The sequence below is a fragment of the Oryctolagus cuniculus genome, chromosome 11, assembly GCF_964237555.1.
Source record: "Oryctolagus cuniculus chromosome 11, mOryCun1.1, whole genome shotgun sequence".
Taxonomy (NCBI): Eukaryota; Metazoa; Chordata; class Mammalia; order Lagomorpha; family Leporidae; genus Oryctolagus; species Oryctolagus cuniculus.
Genome location: NC_091442.1, coordinates 18,764,806 through 18,778,329, shown reverse-complemented (window position 1 = coordinate 18,778,329; position 13,524 = coordinate 18,764,806).

Genomic DNA, 13,524 nt, shown 5'->3' with positions numbered 1-13,524 from the left:
TAAAAGATTCCTAAATGTATGTTCAATATCAGCCTGCTCATTCTATTCTGGAAGCTTCAACTTCCTTGCCTGAAAGAGAGAAACAATCCATTACGGTCCTTGTTCCATCAGCCTCTTCTGAGCTCTTTCAGGGGATAGACGCCAATGGGTAGAGCCACTTTCCATAGCTACTTAAAGCACTTGGCCATGCAAAGATGCAGCACTTATTTCCTGCTTATAATAGAACAAAATAGCCCAAACTTAGCCACTTAAAACAATCCAAAGGTATTACTTTAGGGTTCTGGAAGTCAGAAGCCTGAAATGGGTCTCACAGAGCTAAAGCCAAGGGGTCAGCAGGCCTGCATTGCTTCTGGCAGCTCCAGGGGAGGACCCATTGCGTTGCCTTTTCCAGTTTCTAGAGGCCTCCTGCATCCGAGGTTTACAGCCTCTTGCATCACCTGAAAGCCAACCACAGAGCATCTCCAACTGTCACCGCGTGACCTCCTTCTCCCTCTAAGGACCCTCCTGATTACAGCAGGCCCACCATGATAACCCATGTCATTCTTCTATCTCTCAACTGCTTTGACTTTAATCTGCTCAGCAACATCTCTTTTTGCCACTAAGGCAAGTTTATTCTGATGCAAAAATTCTTGAAAGTCGGTTTTTTTCATTAACATGCATTCTCCACAAACATTTTGAAGACCCATCTGTGCATAGATTGTTAACAAATTTTTGCACTCCAATATCATTTGCAATTAAATTTTGTTGCCCCTTGTATATTCATTAATTTGTGGGATTAAGATATGGACATCGTTGAAGGGTCCAAATATTATGGCAATATCCTAAGCTGAATGTAAACCTAGGAAATGAGGTGGGCATGTGAAGGAGAGAGTCCATGGCATTAGTGGAGAGCTTGCTTTGGGCCAGGACTCTTATTCTCTTATCACAGACTCCAATGGAAGATGAGAGAGGAGTCTCATTTTCAAGATCTGGACACCTGAGACTCAAAAAGCTTGCATGGTAGTTTTGAGACTCACAGAGTTATTATAAGGAGATCAAAATCCAAGCGCTTTCCAGGATAGGCATTGTGGCACAGCAGGACAAGCTACTGCCTAGGATGCCTACATCCCATATCAAAGTGCCTAGGATCAAGTCCCACGTCTACTTCTGATCCAGCTTCCTGATAATGCACTTGGAAAGCAGCAAATGATGGCCCAAGTACATGGATCTGTCCACTACCCAAGTGGGAGACCTGAATGGAGCTCCTGGCTCCTGGTTTCCGCCTGGGCTACTTCTGGATGTTGCAAGCATTTGGGAAGTGAATCAGCCCATGAAATTCTCTCTCTCCCTCTCTCCCTCTCCCTCTCCCTCTCCCTCTCCCTCTCCCTCTCCCTCTCCCTCTCCCTCTTCTCCATCACTCTGCCTTTTAAGTAAGTAAATTCGCCTTTTCTACAAACCCAAGATCTTTCCTGAGCACCATGCCACTGGCACACCACAAGTAAAAGGTAGATGTGTTTAGCGAGGTTTTGTGATTCAGGTCGGGACTGTGTTCAAATATTAACTTTCAGTTGGAGACTTCTCAAAGCTAAAGGTTGAAATGTTTTATGTTATTCCTCAAAGGTGAAACCTACTTCATGAAATAGCTTTTTCTCCTTAGTGAGAAGTAAGTGAAAACATTTCCGTATTTTTGGCTGAGCCAAAAGAAATGCTGTTTTCAAAGAGTAAGTAGTTTTCACCTGTGCACACTGTATCACATTTCGGTGCTGCAGAGGAGGATTTTAAAGGAATATCCAAAACAATCAAAAGGTAGAATGTTTTCTATATGGAAAATCATTTTAAATCTTTTAACTAAGAGGTTAGGCAGGGGTGAGGAGGAGAGCAGTGTAGAGTTTAAGAACTGGTATCTTATTCCCTGTGCCTGTGCTTCTCAACCAAATTGTATCAAGTTTTAAAAGGAGACTTGGCATTTCTGCAAAACTTGGAAAAGGAGGAAAACATCTCATAGAAATGCTGCAAGAATAAATCACTTCAGGACTCCCAGCCAGGAAGAGCAGTCCTCTCCATCTACCCCAAATTAGGCTAAGAGGATTTCTTTGACATAAAATGGACCTTTGAAATTCTGAGTTATTAGAGGAACTCAAATTACATATTTAGAATTCTGAGTAAGGCCAACAATAGGTTCAGTCTTTTTTTTTTTTTTTCTCATTTCTCTACCACACAATTTGGTCTTCTACATGGTTCTGGGAAGAGAAATGATGGACAGCATTTTAGGAAGACTTATTTTGCTTTAAAAGTTTTACATTTTGTTTCCATGCCAAATTCAGATCTAAGCATCTGGGAAAGGTATCTCACTTCTGAAATGTATTGCCGATTTTGCAAATAAGTCAATAATTCACTGATTTCAATAATGGGGCTGAAAGCTTAATTACCACCTGACTCAATTTCTACACTAACCAGAATATCTACTTATTGAAGGGCCGACTACAAATTTCAAAAAGAAGGGATGCATATGTTAGGTGAATTATTTTAGGTAAAAATAAGCTTATACAGAGATTATGAAAACAACCTCTAGATGGAAAGAAAGAGGAGAATTTACCATTGTTTAAAGTATCTCCTGGCCGGTGCCGCAGCTCACTAGGCTAATCCTCCGCCTAGCGGCGCCGGCACACTGGGTTCTAGTCCCGGTCGGGGTGCCGGATTCTGTCCCGGTTGCCCCTCTTCCAGGCCAGCTCTCTGCTGTGGCCAGGGAGTGCAGTGGAGGATGGCCCAGGTGCTTGGGCCCTGCACCCCATGGGAGACCAGGAAAAGCACCTGGCTCCTGGCTCCTGCCATCGGATCAGCGCGGTGCGCCGGCCGCAGCGCGCCGGCCGCGGCGGCCATTGGAGGGTGAACCAACGGCAAAGGAAGACCTTTCTCTCTGTCTCTCTCTCTCACTGTCCACTCTGCCTGTCAAAAAAATAAATAAATAAATAAATAAAGTATATCCTAATTTATTTCATAATGCATGTGATCCTCAGAATCCTGCTTTGAAATAGATATAAGAAGTCTTTCTATAGATAAAGAAAGGAAACATCAGGAAGCCTGTGTGATATTTTATTAGGAGATAGTCAACTTCAGGTGGCCCTGAATCTCTCAAATGTAAAAGATATATTTCACTGCCCCCAATATGTATATATTTATTATTTCCTAGTAAAATGACACAGTGATGCTAACCTATAATGAGGTGCAAGTAACTTATAGGTGCTAAGCATTCAACCAATAGTTAAAATCCTGTAACTCCAAAAACTCATGTGGCTTCTGCACATATACCCATGGTTCCTCCAATGCTCTCTGATGCTCCATTTCAAATTAGTTGAACATCTGTGATATTTACCTTAATTGGTGTTGAGAATATCAAATAAGAACTTAAATGTGGCTATGAGGTCCATGTTCCAGCATGCTGATAACACAGGGAGGTTCCTTCTGTAAAGAGAAAAAAATTTTTTTTGCAGCCCAGAGCCAGAAACTAGAAACAGGTTTTATTGTACTTTCTGTCCTTTGATATCAATGCTATTCCTTATCATATACAGACTAAGCCGTAATATATTCATATTAGACTATAACACATAAACAAGCTATGTTTTTAAATTAGTCCATCTTTACATGACCTCTTTGCATTAGATAGATGATTGATAGATAAATAGATTGTTGGTAGATAAGTTAGTTTACTCAGACTACCATAACAAAATAGTAGACTGGCTGACTTAGGCAATACAAATTCATGGTTCACAGTAATAGGATCTGGACGTCAAGGATCAAGGTGTCATCCAGTTTGGTGTGAGGAGGCCTCTCTTCCCCGTGTGTGTCCTCTGTGTGCACATGAAGAGACAGGGATCTCTGTTGTCTCTTCCTCTTCTTATACTGTGTCTCTTCCTCTTCCTCTACTGTGATCAAATTAGGGCCTCATCCTTTTGACCTAATTTAACCTTAATTACCTCCTTAAAAGCCCTCTCTACAAATACAGTTACATTGGAGGTTAGGACTTCAGCATATGAATTTATGAACTTGAGAGGGACACAGTTCAGTTCAAGATAGATGAGATAGATACATGATAGACAGATAAAAGAGTTAGGTAAATAAATAGATAAACTGATCATTAAACAAGGATAAGGTGGCTAGTGTGATGTTCTCTCACAAAATTTGCTCCCGGATCTTAACTATGCTGCTTAGGTATGTCACTTAAAATGATCCATATGATGTGATTAATAATACCCTTTTCTTGAAATTATTATAAAGATTAAATAATGCAATATATTACTTGCTAGTTACTATTACTCTTTATGATTCAGGTCAAGTGTTACTTCTTCCAGTAAGTTTATTTTGGATCTTGCCCACTCCTGCCTCTTTCAAACCAAGTGAGAGGTCTTGTTTCTGTATACATCTCTCCCCATTGTGTACACTGCCCCATACTTCAGTTCTATCACTAGACTCTGAGTTCTGGGAAAGCAAGAATACTGTGCCATTAATGACAAGATGGTCAGAAATCTTATTGCACTTAGGTCACAGTCAATGACGAACGAATAAATGTGAAATACCTAGCACAATACCTAGAACATAACATGAATACTCTTTGATTTTATATTCAAGAAAGTGCTAGAAATTCAGTGAGCATTAACTACCAGGGAAATGTTTTGTTACTTCAAGTTACAGGAGGTTTTTAAATGATTAAAACAGTGGGTGTGAAGAATCTTAGGTTTCACTTTTATAATGACTTGTTATTTTTGAAATTCACAGCTTGGATAAGTAAAAGAAATGAAAGAGTTTCAGTTCCAGTACTTTCCAAGCTCTACCGCAATGTTGCCTAATGCAGAATCCTTTCAGACAATTCTCCTTTTCAAGAGTTTTCTTGACCAAAAAGAGAAAATACAATGAAAATGTTGTTTTCCCTATTGTCACTGCTTACTAGCCCAGGGTAACTTAATGTTATTTTTGGAAATCTAAATGGAAAATTTTGCCCCATGAAGGCAATGTCCACCATCCAGCAGGTCTGGCTCCAGGTGAGGCCCACAGCTGTATTCAAATCAGTAACCCAAGCTCTGGAGCATTCTGGGCAAGGCACATTATGCATACTCCCTTATAAAAATCCCTCTCTTTTTATTGAAAAATCATTTTCACCTTTTATGATATGTCCATTGACTTTTTCTTTCCCTATGAAGGGATTCCAAATCTTCCATAGAAACTCCTACCTAATTTTCTAGAAAGTTCCTTAGACTTAATCGAATAGGTAATGGACAGCTATAGTCTGTAGTTAGGTTACTACTTTTTTAAATTTGAAAGTCCAGGAACCCATATTTGCAGAAATGTTTCTGCCGTTTTAGCAATGAGGGAACATACCAATTAGGTTCAGGGTGGAGTTCTACAGCTTCAAAAGACAGAAGGCAGTGGTTCCCAATCTTGGCTGTATATTGATACAATCTAGAAAGATCTGAAATTATTGATGCCACTCTAGAGATGTCTGTTTATTGTCTAACAGCCTGAGCACTACAATTTTCAAAGTTCCCCAGGTGCTCCTAATCACCCGCAGTCTGGCCCAAAAACTTCTGCTCTGAGATCTGGAACTTCGGTTCTCGTCTCTGGAGGTACACTGGAACCTGGGGAACTTTGAAAACACGAGGTCCTCACCTCTTCCCCCAAGTCACTGACTGTTAAACCTTAGCCTACATCTGAAACAGCAGGAGAGCTTCTTAAGAAGGTTTCTGGCCCCGCCCCCAGAGTTTCTGGTTCAGAATGTCTGGGTTAGGGCCAAAGTATTTGCATTTCTAGCAAGTTCTCTCTGGTGCTGCTGTTGCAGGTCCTGGGAACAATTTGGAGACTTATTGCCATAAATATTATGATATTGTTGGCTCATGGAGTTTTATAATTATGGCCCAAAAGATATTTGAAATCTATACTTAAGTGCTATTTCTCAGCTATTATCCACCAGTCACAGTAGAGACTCACCATGACTCTAGTTTTAGTATTTTCTTATAATCTTCCCCTGTAGCTTTCCAAGACAATTTGATATAGTGGACAATGCACGAAGCAGACTTGCTTTCAACTCCTGGCTGTGCCACTTTTTTAGTAGGAGACTGTGGACACATTACTGGCTTCAGGTGACCAATTCCCCATTTCCCAAGACATCCCAGGTTTTAGCATTAAAAGCCCTACTTCCTGGGAAATCCCTCAGTTCAGGAAAAAACAAAACAAACAAAAAAACCAGGGTAGTAGTCAACCTTCGCAACCTCTGTTTTTTTAATAAATTGTTTAATTTGTTTTCTGTTGCCAATGACATATTATCACAGATGGAGCGAGTTACAGAGACAGCAGATTTATTCTGACACATAATTCTGGAGGTGTGAGGTTAAGGAGCCACATCTAGTGATGGCCTGCTTGCTGGTAGAGTTCCAAGGTAGCACAGGGTATCACAGGCCAAGAAACAGAGAGGGTGTGAGTAGGTGTGTTGTCTTCTAGTCTCCATCTTTTTCCTTTTAAGATTTATTTACTTATTTAGAAAGGCAGAGTGTCAGAGCAAGAGAGATTTTTTCATCTGCTGGTTCACTCCCCAGTTGGTAGCAATAGCTAGGGTTGACTAAGGCTGAAGCCAGGAGCTAGGAACTCCATCTAGGTCTCCCACATGGCAGAGGCCCAAGTCCTTGGACAACTTCCATTGCCTTCCCAGGCACATCAGCAGGAAGTTGAATTGGAGAGTAGAACAGCTGGGACTCTGACTTGGAATGTGGTTCATCCAACTTGCTACTACAGTGCCACCCCCACTTCCTCCACAATGCCACCCCCACTTCCTCTTCTTATAAAGCCACAGGATTTGATCAAGGGGCTCCATGTGGTGGTCTTCAAAAGCCTCGCCTTTCAACACCACAGTTTTATTATGTCTCCACCCTCTTAATACCTCACCGTGGACATTAAATTTTCATCCATAGCACCAATGGTGGGGAAAACTAAGGAGACCTTGAAGAGCTTTTTCAATATTTGAGGTAATTTAAGCTGCTTTGCTTAGAGTAGATGTTTCACAGAAAGTGATCATGATTACGTCTACATCATCTTTTAATATGGGTTGTGTGGTACAGAAAAACATCATCCCACAACACCAGGAAACAATTATAGCGACGTCGTGCAGGGTCGTCGGTCTGGCCAATCATTTTAGAGCAGTGGTTCTCAACCTTGGCTGCATAGTGAAATCACTTAGGTAAATTATAAACACCCCCATACCCAGATCAGATCCCAGGTGATTAAATCATAATGTCTGATGCTGGACTTCCCAGGTGACGTCAATGTGTAACCAAAGTTGAGTATCACTGCCCCAGTTCTGCTGTTCCAAGTGTAGACTCCTGACTGGCAGCATCCACACAACATGGAAAGTTGTAGACATGCAGTTTTAGCACTCTCCTTCCCTTCTAGTTTATTAGAATCCTTGGGGTTGAGGCCCAGCAGTGTTTATCTAGCTCACTCTTGCATGCTAAAGCTCATACCTTGAATTATATCATAGATCTCCTATTATTCTACATATGTGTTCATACTTATTAATAGCAAATGTTATATCTTTCTAGTGGTCCACAAATAAGCCTTACATTTTAATCAAATTATTGTTCTAATATACTGCTTGTTTCTATTTGAAAAGATCTCACTTAGGAATTTTATATTGATATTTAAAAATTAATTTGACATCTACTTCAGATTTTGTGCCATCTTTCCCAGATCATAATGTCAGTGATATCTTAACTTCACAAAAAATTAATTGGAAAACTTTTCTCCTAATTTTATCCTTTGGACTCATTTGTATAACATTAAAATGACATGTTCCCTGAAAATCTGAAATTCACTGGTGAAAACGTATGTGACTCTGTCACCATTTGTGGAAATGGATCTTTTTTTATAGTTTTGGGACATAAACATTACTTCTAATGTTGTTTTTGGCCATTTATATTAACTAGAAAATCATCTACTTTGAAATGTTTTCTTCAAAAGTATTGACTTAAAAACTAGTGTTTTCTTTAATGTGTTAAATTATTTTAGTATGTGTGTCTGTCTTTTTCCAACCTTTAGAACTAAATGTTTAGTGCATTCATTTAAGTTCTTTATTAGTTAATATTTAAATCCTTAATTACATGATTTTGACAAATTCAATCATGAATTTTTGCTGTTTGGAAAACATTTTGAGAGATAAGTAACTTTAAGTGTTCTTTGAACAATGAAAAATGATACTTTTTTGTTTTCACAGCACATGATAAATACATGTGTGTGTGTACAAACCTAGATATGTTCTAATTGCACATACTGTTATTTAGACATTTTAATATCAGATATTGATGAAATTCTTTATAATAATACTAAAAATCTTTTATTTTAATAAAAACAATGGGTTATTTCTGTATGGAAACATTTACTCTTTAAAGTTTAATTTATATCTGCCTTGTATGTTGAATTCAAGCATCTTATTATTTACTACTTTTTTACATATTTGTTTCAAAATCCATGGGTTTTAATGATAGAAAATCTTGGACATATGAAAAAACAAACAAGAAATTTGAAAACACCAAAAGCTGCACTCATTGAAGTTTTTTTCTTGTTACATAATCTTAATGATTTCTGAGTGTTTCACTTTAAGAATGTTTACATCTCATCTTAACCCTGCACATTGCATAAGTATTGCTTTAAATTTTTTGATATTTTACATAACACTGCAATGAATGTTGTCACATGTGCATAGTACATGATTGTTCTATAAGAAGAAATGTCTAAAATGGAAAATCACTGTGTCAATGAATATGCAATACATTGGTAAGTTACTTTCTTGAAATAAGCATGTTAGCTATGTTCCTTCCAAATATCAAATAGTTGTAGCTTTATATTGACTCAAGTTGGAAGTTTTAAAAAACAGTAATTTGCTTTGTGTATATTTTATGCAATATTTAAATAATATTTTCTGTTTTGTCAAAAGTTTTCTGGCTCTGTTAAGTTTTGGTGTTTGTCCACTTTGTCTCTTGTTTCCAGTGCTACGTGGTTCTCCATCACTTGTTAATTACACCCCAACCCTTTTAACCCCTAGTAATTCAGAAGATATTTTATTTCTTGCATGAATACGTAAAACATATCATTTCTCCAGCTGCTAGTTCATACTAGGGCAAGACAGCTTCTGCCCTCATTCTCAAAGTGTAGTTATAAATCCCTGGCATCAGAAAGATCCGGAGGTGATTATTCAATATGCAATGTCCTAAGCCTCACCATCAAAGCAGATGAACTAGGACCACCTCAGGGAGTGGCCCAGAAAGTCTTCATTTTTATAAGGACCCCAAATAAATGTGCAACACACGGAAATTTCAGAATCTCTGATTTAGATTTTTTTCTCCAAGTGGGCTATACAGAGACTGCAGGGAGGAATTAAAGATAAGTCCCACTGCAACAGCAAGCAGTGTTTTCAGTGGTTCTCTTGTGTTCTGATTACTTATCTGAATTAAAATTAGACAGATATTTGGGGGATGGCAAAATGGAAACTCTGAACACTCTGTTTCCTTAGTGGCTTTGAAAGATACTCTGCGTCTTCTTAATGAACCTCTACGGATGACCTCAGTCCCGAGGAGAATTAGACAGTTTCAAACCAACTACTTTCCTTACTTTTCCTGAAGACTAAGTAACTATTAGAGCAGACATTAAACCATAACCACCGCTAGCTCTACCAGATGACTCAGCTCAGGTTATAATTAAGGGAAGAAAAAGCCAGAAGGAGACTGGTGGGGATCAGGGCAGGGCAACTGCTGGAAGCAGGAATGTTCCAGGTCTTCCTCCCAAGGACAGCTGGCTTGCCTTGGGCTCAGCAGCAGTCAGAACCCACGGGTTCTCCTGATAACCTTCTTAGGCCAACTGGACCCTTAAGTGTCCAGAAATACCAGCCTTCCAAGGAGAAAGCTGAAATAGACTCGGATCCGATGGCATATTTAAATCGGGATGATCTGGAACTGTCTCATGATATATAGTGTTAAGAGGGGCAAGAGTGAAAGACCCATGGTGTCTAGGATTTGAGGAGATGCAAGAAGGATAAATTATTTTCCAGCTAGGAGTGGCCCTAGGATGAGAAGCCCCCAGATCTAACTCCAGATCTAATAGGAAGAATTATGGCACCAGGAAGTAAACAACAACAAAAAAAAAAACACTAATTTACAAGACAGTTCGCTTTAGCATTAACTCATCAGAGCAAGTTGAAGTTGAGAGTTAGGAGAAAATTGCAAAAGAGGAAGTCTTGGAAAATCTTCTGTGAAGTGATGGGCTTCCATCATCGGAAGCCTTCTCACTTCTTCAGCCTCAACTCATTATGGGCTTGCTCCCTGTAGATTCTCTGCCCCAGCCATGGTTCCTTAAAGTTCTGCATGCACCTGCTCCCTCCACCGTCAAGCTCTTTGTTACATTGTCCCTTCAACCTGACCTATTTTGGGTTTGCTTACCATGTCTCCACAATGCTTTGATAGTAACTATTATTTATAGATAAATGAATTCTATCCCATATGGTGAATGCCAGACTTATTAACAAAAAGGGACACCCTGTTTCATCTTTTTTTTTTTTTTTTTTTGACAGGCAGAGTGGACAGTGAGAGAGAGAGAGAGAAAGGTCTTCCTTTTCCATTGGTTCACCCCCCAATGGCTGCTGCGGCCCGCACACCATGCTGATCTGAAGCCAGGAGCCAGGTGCTTCTCCTGGTCTCCCATGCAGGTGCAGGGCACAAGCACTTGGGCCATCCTCCACTGCACTCCTGGGCCACAGCAGAGAGCTGGACTGGAAGAGGAGCATCCGGGACAGAACCCGCACCCCGACCGGGACTAGAACCCGGTGTGCCAGCGCCACAGGTGGAGGATTAGCCTATTGAGCCACGGCACCGGCCTCATCTTTTTTTTTAAGTATTCACTTCCATATGTTTGTGAGACACAATGAAGATTTTGGCTTTTGCCAAGGTATAAAATCTAGTTCTTTAAAAAAAAAAGATTATCTGAAAGAGCTACAGAGAGAAGGGAAGAGACAGAGAGAGAGAGAGAAGTCTTCCATCCACTGATTCACTCCCCAGATAGCAGCATTGGCTGGGCTGGACCAAGTCGAAGCCAGTAGCCAGGAGTTTCTTCCAGGTCCCCCATGTGGCTTCAAGGGGCCCAAGCACTTGGGCCATCTTCTGCTGCTTTTCCCCGAACATTAGTAGGTAGCTGGGCTGGAAGTGGAGCAGCAAGGACAGGAATCAGTGCTCATATGGGATGCCAGCATCACAGGTGGCTGCTTTACCTACTTATGCCACAACGCTGGCCCCAAAGCTAGTTCTTAGGCTAATCAAAGAGGTGTCCCTATTCGCAAATACTCTTCTGGTCTTAGATAAATCCCCTGTTGCTCTATTGGGGAATGCAGTGGGAACAATACACTCCCCAAATGACTGCTCCAGGACTCTGCCATCGGCAAAGAGGTTTGTGCCTTTCAAGAGCTACATCTTCAGAAAAGAGCCAGGGTGTGCCGGACTGCGGTGAAAACACAGAGCTGTCTGCCTGGAGTCAAGGCCAAAGCACAAGACCTTCTTTTGTGAACATGTCACGACAAACTTGTGTCAACCGCTCTCTGACCCAGAATCACCCGGTTAAACAAACCAGGGATTAACCCACACTCACACAAAATCAAACCTGCCAGGGCCTTTGTCATCCTTGAGACAGACTCTACCTGTTCACACTCATTGAGGCTCTAATAAAATGGCAGCAGAAAAGCCTCTCTCCCGAGTCTCGAGAGACAGAGATTAGCTCAGTTTTCCCTTCAAAATGACACTTTCCAAACCATACAAGTAAAGTTTCCTTTGCAGCAGCCCATTGAATTGCAAACGAAACCAAGCAATGGCCCATGTCATTCATAAGCTATTCTAACCTCAAATACTTGCCCCAGAAATCATGGCTGGACAAATTTGAAATACCCAAACCTGGATTAAGCCTGTAAGCTTCAATTGACTTCAATTCAAGCCCAGATCCCTAGTTTTATCATGTATGACATTACATCACTGCATTGCAATGAAACGTATAATCAGAAAGCCAGACTCCACTTTCCTCTGGGGTTTTGGAAGAGCAATTCCTTTTTAGGGGCCAAACCGTGAGCTGTGACCTTCTTCTCTATTTTATAGGTCAAGTATCAAACCAAATATTCATCCTTTTAAAGACAGTTTGTCGTGGAATAAAGCCAATGCCTGATTTGTTGATTTATTCCCCACCACCCAAATTACCACTTGGACAGGGTCACTTCGTGGGGAAAACATCTCGGTGAACCAACCTCACTCTTCTTCGATTTGACCATATTGGAAAGTTCAGGCAGGAAGAGACAGGCTATGGGGGATCAAGTTTCAGAGACTATCAAACTGGATGGTGCATCAGAGGCAGGGAATAAAAGAATTCAGTTGCCCAGGTGTGAAAAGGGGTATCAGACATTATCCTCGGGGCGTATGACAGGAACAGAGCATCACGCTTAGATTAGAAGGTGAACACAAAGGAACTTGGGAGAATTCCACAGAGAAACTGAAGGTGGAGGACACAGAGTGAGACTATATTTGGGGTAGAATGAGATGGTGTCAGGAAAGAGGACTGTAACAGACTCAGGGTGATCCAAGCCCTCTGGACTGGGCCAGACAGCTCTGTCTAGAATCCCAGCTCAGGGCCAAAGCAGAAGTGTGTGCCTGGGCCGGCCCGGGGCCACAGGCCTGGGCATGCAGATCCCAGTGTAGGGAGGACTCCAGGGCAGGGAGCCAGGCTCCCAACACAAGCTCAGGCAACAACTGCTTCCTTCCTCCAAACGAGCGTCATGAAGCCAGGGCAAGCTTGTCATTCCAGTAATCCTCATGATTCGCAAGGGGAGAGGTGTTTTGAAGATTTAATATGAAAAGAGTGCATTCAAATATGCAAATCGCTTCACTCACAAATAGTTAATAATTTATAATCATCATTATTTGCTAATAATTTGAATATTAAGAACTGCCGCAGACTGCAAAGCATACTGATAGTCCTCTCGACGAATGTAAATGTAGTCAGCCCGGGGTTTTATTTTATTTGACTTCTCAGAAAAGGAGCAACCCCACCAAAGGGCGAGAGGGGAGGTGGGACCATTTCACATCTTCTAGCTCAGTGGGAGCTGGTGGAGATCTTCCCCTCTGTGAGTCTGGTTCAGTCTAAATCAATCATTACCGGCAAAGGTTCTGTAGGCCAGGTGCTGGGGGGCTGTTAGGAATGTATGGGTAAAGCGAACCCAGTTCTCCAGGTGGCTGGGACATAGCACAGCCCACTGGCCTGGGCAACCGGTCCATGCTTTGAGAATAGTGGGCATCTTTTGTCATACGGAGACGAGGGCATGTTCAGAAAGGCAAAGAGAGTATTGACTACATGCCAGGTCTTCATCTATCAAACCCGTTCAAGTCTCACCTCGGTGACGCAGGTATTTCAATTATTCCCATTTAACAGATGAGGAAGCTGCCGCACCAGGAAGTCAAACATCTTTTCCACCAACACTAATCA